Source organism: Notothenia rossii (genome assembly GCF_949606895.1).
Source record: "Notothenia rossii genome assembly, chromosome: 6".
NCBI lineage: Eukaryota > Metazoa > Chordata > Actinopteri > Perciformes > Nototheniidae > Notothenia > Notothenia rossii.
In genome coordinates, this window is record NC_136909.1 from 15,411,832 (window position 1) to 15,424,593 (window position 12,762).

General features: G+C 41.7%; 1 protein-coding gene across 4 annotated transcripts in view; it reads right to left on the reverse strand.

Annotated features, from left to right (window-relative positions):
* arb2a (ARB2 cotranscriptional regulator A) overlaps window positions 1–12,762 on the reverse strand; it is a 150,864-nt gene that overhangs the window by 64,445 nt on the left and 73,657 nt on the right. The window lies entirely within an intron of this gene.

Genomic DNA, 12,762 nt, shown 5'->3' on the forward strand with positions numbered 1-12,762 from the left:
GATGGAGATCCAGAGTTTTAGGAAAAATGGGAAAGGGAGACAGAAGCAGAGGATTTAAACTTCAACCCTGAAGTCACTGAGTTCACTGACATTTGCACCAGGATCCGCCTCGCTGTTCCTCACAGCTATTCAGGAGCGACACTTTCCTTTCAATTCCTAAGACTTATTCTTCATACATCCACCGAAGAATGAGACCATTCACAGTGTAGAAAAACACAGAGAAGCTGAACTGAAAGTGTTGAATTGAATTGTTGCATTGATGATTGCAGCCCCGTATGTCCTTAAGATTCATTTTGTATATTGTATGTATTCTTATAGAAGAATTAACAAGCGGAGGGAAGGATAAAAAATGACATGTGACGAGCGATTCATTTGAGCTGTCAACATGTCATCTTCCCCACATTCAAACCTCACGTCAGCCGCTCCTATTCCCTCACTGGTGAAGGTGACCTAGGTCGTAACCGGCTGACACACCCAGACACAGCAGGTGAAATCATGGATTTACCACAGTGGGAACATCGAATACGAGAGATCAGGAATAAAGGGCAAGTTAGAGCAAGATGATATTAGGAAAAAAGGACAACATGTGACAGCTTCTTAATAAAGGAGACCAAATGAGGATACTTCTTAAAGGATTCTAAGCCTCTTGCATCTGCAGCATTTTTATAAATAATTTCACATTTAAATTATAATGTATTAAAAATTCAGATTAAGATTACTGTTCAGCAGATTTACAAAAAATAAATAAACAGCACCTCAGTGACGAACATTGAATGGAGACTGTGAGATGAGAACAAAATGGAGAAAATTGGGTCTTGAACAGAGACGTTATTAAAAAAAAAAAGCAGAATTTAAGAAAGAATGTGAATTAGACACAGAAGGGAAGTCAGTCTCAAGTCAAGGAACGGAGTAAGACATCATAAAATGAAGAGAGCTGATGGGAAGTTGAGGTTAAGAGAGGGAAGGGAAAAAAGTGTGTTGTTTATCGGAAGCTAAGAGGAAGAACAAAGAACAGGTGTAAGACCCCGTACGACTGCACGAGAGAAAAAGCCAGAAACTGAGAAAAGGTAAGTTTACACATAAGTGGCAAGAGAGAAGGACGATGACCAAAGAGACTCAGAGGGGTGCGGGTTCGACCAAATAATCAGGGAGGGGCGATCATATTTTAGAACATAAGTGCAAGTGGCAAAGGAAGAATGAGTGAAGTGGAGTTTCGTTCCGAATTAAGAAAGAAGGGTAAAGACATCAGCGAACGACAATGGGTTTTAAAGAGTGAATAAAGGGTGAGAGCGCTGTGAAGTAGAGGAGAGGGAAAGGAGCGAGACCTTGCCTCTGAGGCAACGAGCCGAGAGGAACGAGAGAGGCAGACAAAGCCGCACGCTGCTCTCACACGGCAGACAAAGAGAGGAGGTGCATCATGGGAGTCTGAGCCTAGCGCCGCCACAGACGCCATGCTGGATAAATACGCAATGGCCCATATTCACAAATAAAACGCAAACACATAAGCCTTCATGTAATGATCGCTGATTTGGTCAATAGAAAGACAGTTCTGAGTTAAATTGGTGAAAGTCTGAAAAGGGTCAGTTTCCTTTCATTACTGCCTCTGTATATTTAAGAATATGCAAACAAATTATTCAATCTCTATTGTGCACATCTTATATAAGCATACTGTACCAGATGCATATAGATTATGTTTAAAATATTATATTATTATTATATGTTATTATATTATTACCATTGATTTTTGAATAAAACATGGTAGAGTAAGGAAAGCCTGAGCAAATCAAGACAGCATCCTCGCTGACCAAGCGGGTAGCTGGAGGGAGGGAAGATTGTCCGAGCAGCTAAAAGGCAGACAGTGTTGGTAAAAGAGTGGAAACAGACAAGAGGAGGGGGAAAGAAACAAAGTGAAAGACAGCATGGTGAGACGAGAGTTTTCCTCTAAAGCATTCTGATTCAAGCAGAGTTGAAGCAGAGGGTGAGAATAAACAGGAAGGAAGGAGGGCTATTCAATATTGCCGCAATTCAGGTATGAGTGGAAATGCTAATGTTTGTCTGTGTGTGCTGAGTGTCCTGTGTGTTTCATTGTAAATCTGATTAGGTGCATATATGCATGTGTTTACTCTTCAGAAACCTAGCTCAGGGAAACACAGGCTGAAGCCGTTAAGACACAGGGGTGGCAGGGTGAAACTGGGTTTTACTTTTTCAGCTTATGTGTCAAAATTCGAAGGGAAGATATGCAAAATTGTTAAGATACCATCTCTAAAGTTTTCCATCTATCCCCTCTGAATGCTACTTCTCTGGTGCTTCGTTTCCCCTTCTTCCTCTCGGTCTCTTCCTCCGGCAGGTCTGAAATGCCGGAGCTGCTGCAGCTGAACTCTGGGTAGCACTGTCTCCGGGAAAAAACAAAGTGATCAATGTGAGAAGGCACGGGGCGCTCATGGACAGGCCAATCAATGGTGGAAAGAACCTTGCCCAGGGCCTTATGCAAATGGAAGCACGTCCCTTAACCTCGGGAGTGAACATGCGCACTAGATCAATGGGACGAGGGTAGAACCTTACAGCAAGATCAGCCTCAGCCAGTAAATATGTAATGATGAATCCCTTAAGATTTCACTGAACTCAGATGAACTTCAGCTTGGCTTCTTATATCACAAAAGTAGCAAGAAAGACACCTGTGTTGAGTCAGCAGGGCGTGGGGTGGGTGGGGATGGACAAGAGAGATTCAAAAGAGCCTTTGCAGAATGATGCACTGAGGACAGATGGATTTTTCACTTCCTTTTCACTCAGGATAAAAAAAACAGGAAGACAAAAAGGTGAGAGGAGACTTATGAATAGTCAACTCAACAATACTTGTTTGAGGTGTAATGATTTTCAATTATGTCACTATGGCAACATGTGTGTGTATTGAGGAATGAAAGAGAAGATCGGGTAACCGTGACGACCTGGTGAAAGCGAGCTCGACCGTTTAAATCCATGGATGGTCAGACCAAGGACTAGAGAAGAAATACCATTCAAAACGAACAGCTGACATTAACAAATGCCCTCATAAGCCGCAGTCTGAAACTGGTATGAATCAAAAGCTATCACAGACCAATTAGAAATAGTACATGACTTAATTATGTACAAGATAACTGGGCGATCGGGAGACTGATTACTACTTTTCTCTCTGTAATCAGAAAATAATACACAACTTACTGAACTGGTAATGAAAAAATGGTCAGCTGTGTCTCAAACCATTGTGGAGCAAAGACAAAAGGAGAAGGGTTTACTGTAAAAGCAATCAAAGAAATGTAAAGAGACAAAGAGGGATTCTTCTAACTGATGGTGGAAACCATGATGTAATGCAAGTGATGCTGAAGCGTATTGACCTTTCCTACGTCAGAGCCACAACTCCAGGTCTGTTTCTCAGCTGCCGAGTAAACTTTAGGAGAGTTTATCACATACAGTGGGGGAAAAAAGTATTTAGTCAGCCACCAATTGTGCAAGTTCTCCCACTTAAAAAGATGAGAGAGGCCTGTAATTTTCATCCTAGGTATACCTCAACTATACCTCAAAAATCCAGAAAATCACATTGTCTGATTTTTAAAGAATTTATTTGCAAATTATGTTGGAAAATAAGTATTTGGTCACCTACAAACAAACAAGATTTCTGGCTCTCACAGACCTGTAACTTCTTCTTTAAGAGCCTCCTCTGTCCTCCACTTGTTAACTGTATTAATGACACCTGTTTGAACTCGTTATCAGTATAAAAGACACCTGTCCACAACCTCAAACAGTCACACTCCAAACTCCACTATGGCCAAGACCAAAGAGCTGTCAAAGGACACCAGAAACAAAATTGTAGACCTGCACCAGGCTGGGAAGACTGAATCTGCAATAGGTAAGCAGCTTGGTGTGAAGAAATCAACTGAGGGAGCAATTATTAGAAAATGGAAGACATACAAGACCACTGATAATCTCCCTCGATCTGGGGCTCCACGCAAGATCTCACCCCGTGGGGTCAAAATCATTACAAGAACGGTGAGCAAAAATCCCAGAACCACACGGGGGGACCTAGTCAATGACCTGCAGAGAGCTGGGACCAAAGTAACAAAGGCTACCATCAGTAACACACTACGCCGCCAGGGACTCAAATCCAGCAGTGCCAGACGTGTCCCCCTGCTTAAGCCAGTACATGTCCAGGCCCGTCTGAAGTTTGCTAGAGAGCATTTAGATGATCCAGAAGAGGACTGGGAGAATGTCATATGGTCAGATGAAACCAAAATAGAACTTTTTGGTAAAAACTCAACTAGACGTGTTTGGAGGAGAAAGAATGCTGAGTTGCATCCAAAGAACACCTTACCTACTGTGAAAAATGGCGGTGGAAACATCATGCTTTGGGGCTGTTTTTCTGCAAAGGGACCAGGACGACTGATCCATGTGGCTGGGTCTTTCAGCATGACAATGATCCCAAACACACCGCCCGGGCAACGAAGGAGTGGCTTCGTAAGAAGCATTTCAAGGTCCTGGAGTGGCCTAGCCAGTCTCCAGATCTCAACACCATAGAAAATCTTTGGTGGGAGTTGAAAGTCTGTGTTGCCCAGCGACAGCCCCAAAACATCACTGCTCTAGAGGAGATCTGCATGGAGGAATGGGCCAAAATACCAGCAACAGTGTGGGAAAACCTTGTGAAGACTTACAGAAAACGTTTGACCTCTGTCATTGCCAACAAAGGGTATATAACAAAGTATTGAGATTAACTTTTGTTATTGACCAAATACTTATTTTCCACCATAATTTGCACATAAATTCTTTAAAAATCAGACAATGTGATTTTCTGGATTTTTTTCTTCTCATTTTGTCTCTCATAGTTGAGGTATACCTAGGATGAAAATTACAGGCCTCTCATCTTTTTAAGTGGGAGAACATGCACAATTGGTGGCTGACTAAATACTTTTTGCCCCACTGTATATCCCCATAGTTATATAATAGTGTGTGAATAAAAACTTGTTTGTTGGCTATGTCTCAAAAGGCCTTTCTAAAGCTTGATTACAAAAGTTAGGGAAACAAGAAAAAAAACACATGAACTGTAACATATGGGTGTTTTTTTTGTTGCTATACTGTACCTGCAGTACTCCTTACACAAGTTCAGCAAAACAGTGGTTAAAACACTGAACACAAGTTGAATCATTTCCCTCAGAACTATTCCTGACATGAATGTAGACAGTGAAGTTAGCCGGTTGTGGATGTAGTGGTATGTACAGGATGCTACCAAAACTGTATGGAAATATAGGGACTTATTTACATTCTGTTTATTACATATATTTAGCACCTTACATCTATTTACATAGTTTTTTGTAGAAAACGGTTGCCTGATATTTTGGTAACCTGTAAACCTTTGCGATCGACCGGTCGATCGCAAAGGCAGTGTGGGTAGATTGCATGGCATTGAATTTTTTTTTTTTTTTAAAGTTAGCCTATCATCCATCCTTACTACGGCATTTGCCACTTGATTGACGTACAGTACAGGTAAGCCATTCTGAGTTGTATTGTGCCATACAGGTTCATGCAGTTATGAGGGGGCCTCACTTCCTCAAGCGGCGCGCCACAGTTTATCCCCCCCAGCTCGCGACACAGATTGGGCAGGGGCGCTCATGTAGGTAGATCATTTGGGCGTGGTCATTTTAAAAGTAGCTCCCAAGTTGAAAAAGTGTGGGCACCCCTGCTGTAAACCCTTCTAAAATCCGTTTTGTTCATTGATAAAATGACTAGCTAGTAAGTTGTTGTTTCGCATGAGAACATCAGAGGACAGGAAGGTGCTAGCAGCAAATAGGTAACATAATAAAGGAGGATAACTCACAGAACAAATCAAAGGGATCCACCCATGTATTGAGCATGTCATACTCCTGCCAACTATAACCATTTGATGCTGCCTTTAACTGCTTCATTTCGGTTCACTGCGACATTATGAAACAGCAAGCTTGAGAAAGGAAAGCAGTTATATATAATGGTAAGAGGAATTTATGTTTTTGGTTTAATAATAAACCAAGAACATCAACAGACAGTCTTTATGTTCCAAGAGCTAGATTGTCTGGCAACTGTTCACCAATACAATAAGACAGAATTAATAATGAAGGAAATCAAAAAATGCAGCAAACAACAAAATTGGAATCTCACACAAAAACAATTTCCCTTAATATTGAAGGAATAGCACAAGAAAGACAAGAGGTGAGTAAAGTATTTCCAACCCCCCCCCCCCCTCCTTACCAACACCACGAATGTAATCTAGAAACCAAAGATTCTCCTGAAACATAGAGAGAAACACCAACAAAGGTGAGAATAATGGCGACGTATTGAAGGGAATACTTCACAAAGCCTATTGTGCGAGTATCCTTTTCAGACAGCAAACCCGCTGTAATTTGGTCTGCGTCATCTGCCTCTAGTCACAATGCAGCACTACAGCTTTGAAATGGATGGCAAATGAAGGCCATTTGTACATAATCACAGCAGATAGAAGAATTCAGAAACCCTACAATGTGTTGTTGAGGTGGAAAGAAAGACCTTGGTCTATCTGTGGCAGCCAGCGCAGCTAGGGTTTGGCAAAAGAGGTATTTTTTTCAGAAACAAGCAAATCAATTCAAATCAAATCAGCTTGCTAGCCGTGACATTTAAACAGTTCAATTTACATCCTTATGTTAAGAAGAGATCGGCTCTCTAAGATTCCTATTCATTCACAAAGAAATTAGATGTCTATATTTCAGCTCCTTAATAGAGCAAATATGCTGTAGCTGTGTTGAGAAGGAAACCGTGCCTTTTCATGGCGTACAAAGGGCTAGGCATTGTCTGTCATTACGAGCAGAGCACAAAAACACAGAGAGAGATAATATACATAATATAGACAGGAACAGAAAACGGCACCATGCATGATATGCATGCAATACCACATACACGCACAAGCCAGTGTGTACCATCTCGCATGCACATGTGCAAGCACACACACACACATTTTCTTAGTGACGATGGTGTATGTCCTGAGGGCTGTTGTCCTGCTGTGCAGGCTGGCAGGCACTTTTGTCATGGTGGTCCTTTTGTTTCACATCAAACAAAACGCCACAGCTTTGCATACGGCTCCACTAATTTCTGCTAGTGTGCCCCAGCCATTTATCATCGCCTCTCACCCTCTCCTCCTCTCCGACCCTAACGTGGCTCTGATCGCTGCTCTCCACCAAGCTGTTCTGCTCAGGACGATACAGGCTTCTCTCCAGACCCACACAGACATGCACGCAGACATACGTGCACACACACACTGAACCCATACAACTTGTGTGCACCCACTTGCAGACATACACAGACGTACGCAGACAGACATACACACACACAGGAAACTGCACTACTACTCCACCGCTTGCAAGCCCGCCAGCTATGGAGAACCTTGAGATAAAAACAAACCTTCTCTTCATCCCCTCCAGAAGCAATAGACAGGATAGCACTCAGAGTTTCAAGGCGGCCAAGGCATGCATACAACATTAGACGAGGGGATTTTCCTAGCCTGTGTATGCCCGTCTTCACAGCTAGGATGAATAGTCAACAAATTAATAGTGAGTTTTGCTTTTGTGGTGATGAACTCAGGTGAAAGTTGAGGTTGTCATTGAAGAATATTTGAGATAAATAAAAATGTGGAACCTAATTTGACACAGTTTAAAGCACTATTCATACATTTTTGTGAAATCAACTGTATTGCTGTCTGTAATTGTTATTTCTATTTGACACCTGTGCCTTTAGAAAAGATTGTCCCAAAACATTTGATGTCAGGGAAAGCACACATACTGGAGTCAGGTTGAAAAGTCTAACTTCACACCCAAGTAAAGAAAGACTTCAAGACTTTTCTGGCCAGTTAGCCACCAATCCATCCCTGAATTAGCTAGGCCACTTTAAGAATTAGAAATTGCAAAATGCCAAAGATTCACTTTGGTGAAAATACTTCTAAAAGTCACTTACTCCTACAATTGTACATTTAAGTAGCTCCAATGTCTACGCTTATTGAAACCACCGGTAAGCATCTTTAACCAACATGTATATTACAAAATAAAAAAGGAAGCATGTACAGTATGTATTGCAGAACATTAGTGCTGCTATAAATGTGTATGTCTGAACTGTGCGCTATGTGTTTATGGTCAAAAACACCACATTTAGATATCTATAGTGGTATAAGTATGGGAATCAGGCACAATGACAATGTCTAATATCATGCATTCCTTTATTTACATTTGTGTATTTTCGTAGCTGCACGGAGGGACTAGTTGGCACCACTGCTGCCCTGAGCGTCACCACGGCTGGGCGAGGGGGAATAAGAAGGATGAAGGAAATAAGGACAACACATTAGGCAGAGTGAGTTGTGGGATAGAAAAGGGAAAGGGTTCTATAAGTATAGTAATAAAGATTAACGAGTGAGAAACATGAAGACCAACTATTTAAAACAGTTGCTGCACAAAGAAATGGCAGTGAGCTTGTTTGGAAAACAAGTGCAACTTAATTTCCTACTTTGTTTTCAACTTGCAAAATATGTTCAGGCACATAATAGATTATTGTTCTTTTTGAAACTTCCCATAACATACAACGTCAAAAACTTTTCATTTAGTGTTAGGATGCCATATCACGGCGGTGAAATGTAATCACTTTTTAAACTCCGAGCTATGTAAAACTAACTTCTCCGACTCAGACTGATTCACCCTGCGGTGTTACATATTTCTCATCCTCCACACACCGGTACGGCGATGAAGTCCACAAGGAGTGAAAAAATCCTCCATATCTATCTGTCTCACCTCAAGCATCTCTTCCCACATCTGACACCTAGCCACAAACACACACACACACACACACACACACACACACACACACACACACACACACACACACACACACACACACACACACACACACACACACACACACACACACACACACACACACACACACACACACACACACACACACACACACACACACACACACACACACACACACAAACACTGATCCAAGGACGACGGAGAGAAAACAAACTTATATTCATTATAGATTGAAACAGATGGCTCTACAAAGTATACAAGGAAGATATCCTGGAAGCATGTACTGTATATATGTGGCGTGTTCATAGAGGACACTCAAAATCTGTAAACATGTTCTTGAGGGGCTGTTATGGCGGCTGGCTGGCTGGTTGGTTGGCACCCACACATTTGTGTACTGGGAGACAGATGCATTCTTACATAAGACCTTATATAATGCTCCCCTGTCCCATCCAGTAAGAATGCTTCTTTTTCGCTGTGTGCGGGAAGGTTAGTGCGGGTTAGACAAATCTCAAATCAACCACCACAACCATTTACACGTCCACCCAACCCCCACACACTCCTGGCAAAGAAGAAAGATAAAAAGACTGAGCAGAGGGAGTGATGGAGGCAGGGCCCACTTTCTCTGTGGTTCTATCCCCTTGGTCCCTCACACTCTCTCTGGTTTGATCTGGGTTGAGATTTTGTCCTCAGGTCAAGGAAGGTTACTGCCTACGTGGAAGCTAGAGGAGCATGGTCCATTTGTGTGTTGGGATATCGCTGAGAGAGACACAGTCCAAAGCCATCAAACAGTCCTTTAGAATCTTAAGGGAATATTGGGATATTGGTAGTAGCATGACTACTCACTTTAAAACTATACAGCTGAAAGAGACAGAAAAGGAGGAGCATTCTGGCTAAGCATGAAAGCAGATGTCAGAGGGGAAGGAAGCACTAGAGAGAAGGATAGAACAGAAACAACTAAACTGAGAAAGATGTATAGATTCTATGATAGCAGAAGAATGATAGAGAGGGGAAAAGGGCGATAAAGGTGGGGGTGAGGCAGAGAAAGAGCAAGCAGCCTTCCCCCTGCAGCGCTAGCCTCTCTCTCACACTCTCATTCAAAGGCAGTTAGCTTCTCTTTGATGTATCTATAATTAGTCAGTACACACTGCGAAGTGTTTTAAAAGAAATCAAATTGCAATGAAACACTTGAGCGCTCTATACACAGGCTAACGTGCTCCAGAGAAAGGGGGGCAGCAGGAGAAATTAATGGCGGGCTTTTTTGATGTGCTTGATCAGAAATGTATTTATTAACTGCAAAGGGGAGTAGTAATTAACCCACAGACAGCTTGTTTTCTCCGGGTCTTCTCATGTGTCAAACGGTTCATCCCGCAAGGCTACACTCTCCAGCTCATGCGCACACACCTCCCATCCAGTCCCGCTGGACCACTTTCTCCTCAATTAAGTAGATGGTGTGCGCATGTATGTGCATGAGTGTGTGCATGCTTATGTGTGAGGGAGGGCAAAATGACAGCAATATCAAGTGAGAAACATAGTGGCTTCTTCAAACTCAATGGGTATATTTATAGTACTCCTGTAAAGTCCAAGTAGTTTGAGTGTTTTTGGAAAAGAGCCAAACAGCCTAGAGTACAATATTTATATGGAAAATGCACTTTTACAATACAAATAATCAGTATAAAAATATAAAGTATGGGATCACACCAGCTATGACACCCAAATCAGGCCAGTGGCATAAAGTGGGGCTGCACATTGTTTTTATCCCCACTACATCCTGCGCCCTTGCTAGTCTACATATTGCCCTCTGTAGACAAAGTTGCTCATAGGTAGAGGTGGGCAATCGAGGGTATCTAAAAGATTATGAGTGTGTGTTCGTGTCAGTTTGTTAGAGGTGAAGGAATTTTGACATTGATAGACAACAAAAGCTGGAATGTCCTCAAGGGAAACTGACAATAGCCTATTTGAACACCTTGTCACTTAAAGAGAACACAAGAGTCTTGCAAGTCTCTGTTTTGATGTTATCTTCCCCATATTGCATCCGCTATACGTTATATGTTTAAATATGCACATACTGTATACGAGTGTTTTTAAGATGGTTTTCACATGACAAGGACATCACATAAAAGAAAGCCGTGAGAAACCTTGTTGAGATCTTTATACAGAGATGGGGAGTCTGACTGAGGGAAACATAGAGAGACGGAAAGATACAAATAGAGAGAATAGTCTTCGTCACTCGGCAAGAAAGCCCAGGAGATTGTGAGGCTGTCACGGACAAAACACTGCATGAATATTTAGCAGACAAATTACAATTACAAAAAACTAAACAAAAAGAAGCAGGTGAAAGAGAAGAGAAATAAAATATGACTGAAAACACCAGTGGGACAAGTGCTAATCTTTAATCCCTTACTAGCCATATCCTCATTGTGCCGCCTACCTGTTCATCCCCTTCCCAAAAATATGAGATTAAATACACATGAAATACCTCAGATCAACAAACGAGCGGACTGGCAATGTAATCCAGCTATCAGATCATAGAGGGGCTTGCAAATGCATCTTGCACCGTATGTTAGCTTGCAGAGCTTAAAACAGTTCCTCGTATTCTAAATGCTAAACCAGCTAGCATAGCATGTTCACAATAAGCGGGGCAATGAGCCAAAATTACCACATACAATACACATGGTTGTTGGTATTTTCGAAAGCTTCCAGAAGGCACTTTTGGTTGTTCTTGTCCTCTCTTTCAAATAGCTGTAGAAAACTACTGTATTTGTTATATTGACGTGAAAAAATATGCTAAGATATTTCAAGCACTATCGTTAATCAGTTAAATTCGTTTTTTAAATGATGCATCTTCTATAGGAATATGAGCATAAAATGGATGTGGATTTTGTATTGTGATTTGTTAATCGACTCTCTGCATCCCTCAACATCTCATTCCAGTTACTACTTATGAGTAATTCCTCAACTTTGAAGTTTCTGTATCACGATCATAGGATCTTAACATGGTATTAAATACTATGCTATTAATGTGCTCAAAGCCAGGGTAAGGGTTTTGTCCTTTTTGAAGCACATTAACACAGTACATGAGTTCTCATTGCTGTATACTGTATATTATTAGTATATACATTAGACTTCGATTGGATAATAAATCAAGCAGCTAGGAGCAAGCAAGGTACATACATAAACTTCCCACCATTAACCATGACTCCATATGCTATTCCGCCCTGGTAAAGGAAAAGTAACTATGATTAGTTATCTGCACACTGAAGCTTAACTTTAGTCAGTAAAACACTGAGATAGAAGGAGGTGTGTGGCGCAGTGGAAGTGCCTTGATGTTCGGACAGGTTCAAACCCCACTGCAGTCAGCATGTCGTTGTGTCCCTGGGCGAGACACTTCACCCCAAATTGCTCCTGTGGGGATTGCCCACAGTATTGAGAATGTAAGTTGCTTTGGATAAAAGCGTCTAACATGTAATAGAAAGTGATGATCAATATGTGATGCAGAAACCCACTAGGAGATCACAGTAAAACAAAGGTTAGAAAATACAGCATTAACCTCAGTAGCCTTCATATAACCAGCAAAATACACACTTTAGGCCCATTTAGCTGAAGGGTGCAGTTATAAAGCCAAGAGGCTGGCCAAACTTTTACTTTCACCCTACCCTGTGCGACATTAATTCCTTCTAATCCACTTTCCTCCCAGCACCTTTCAAACTATCCTCTGCCTCTCTTAAGGCTGGGAAATCTGCATGATCTGCAGCAGATCTGGTTTAACAGTACAACTGTTGTTGCATTGCCATACCCAACATACTTTATCCAACCCTCTCCTCTCCCCTCCCCTGTTCTCCACGCATAGACGAGGTGGATTTTGCCAGGAGGACAAGGACGAACCAGATGGTTTACAGAAGCAGTACTATCTTCCCAATAGAGCTAAATGCTATTT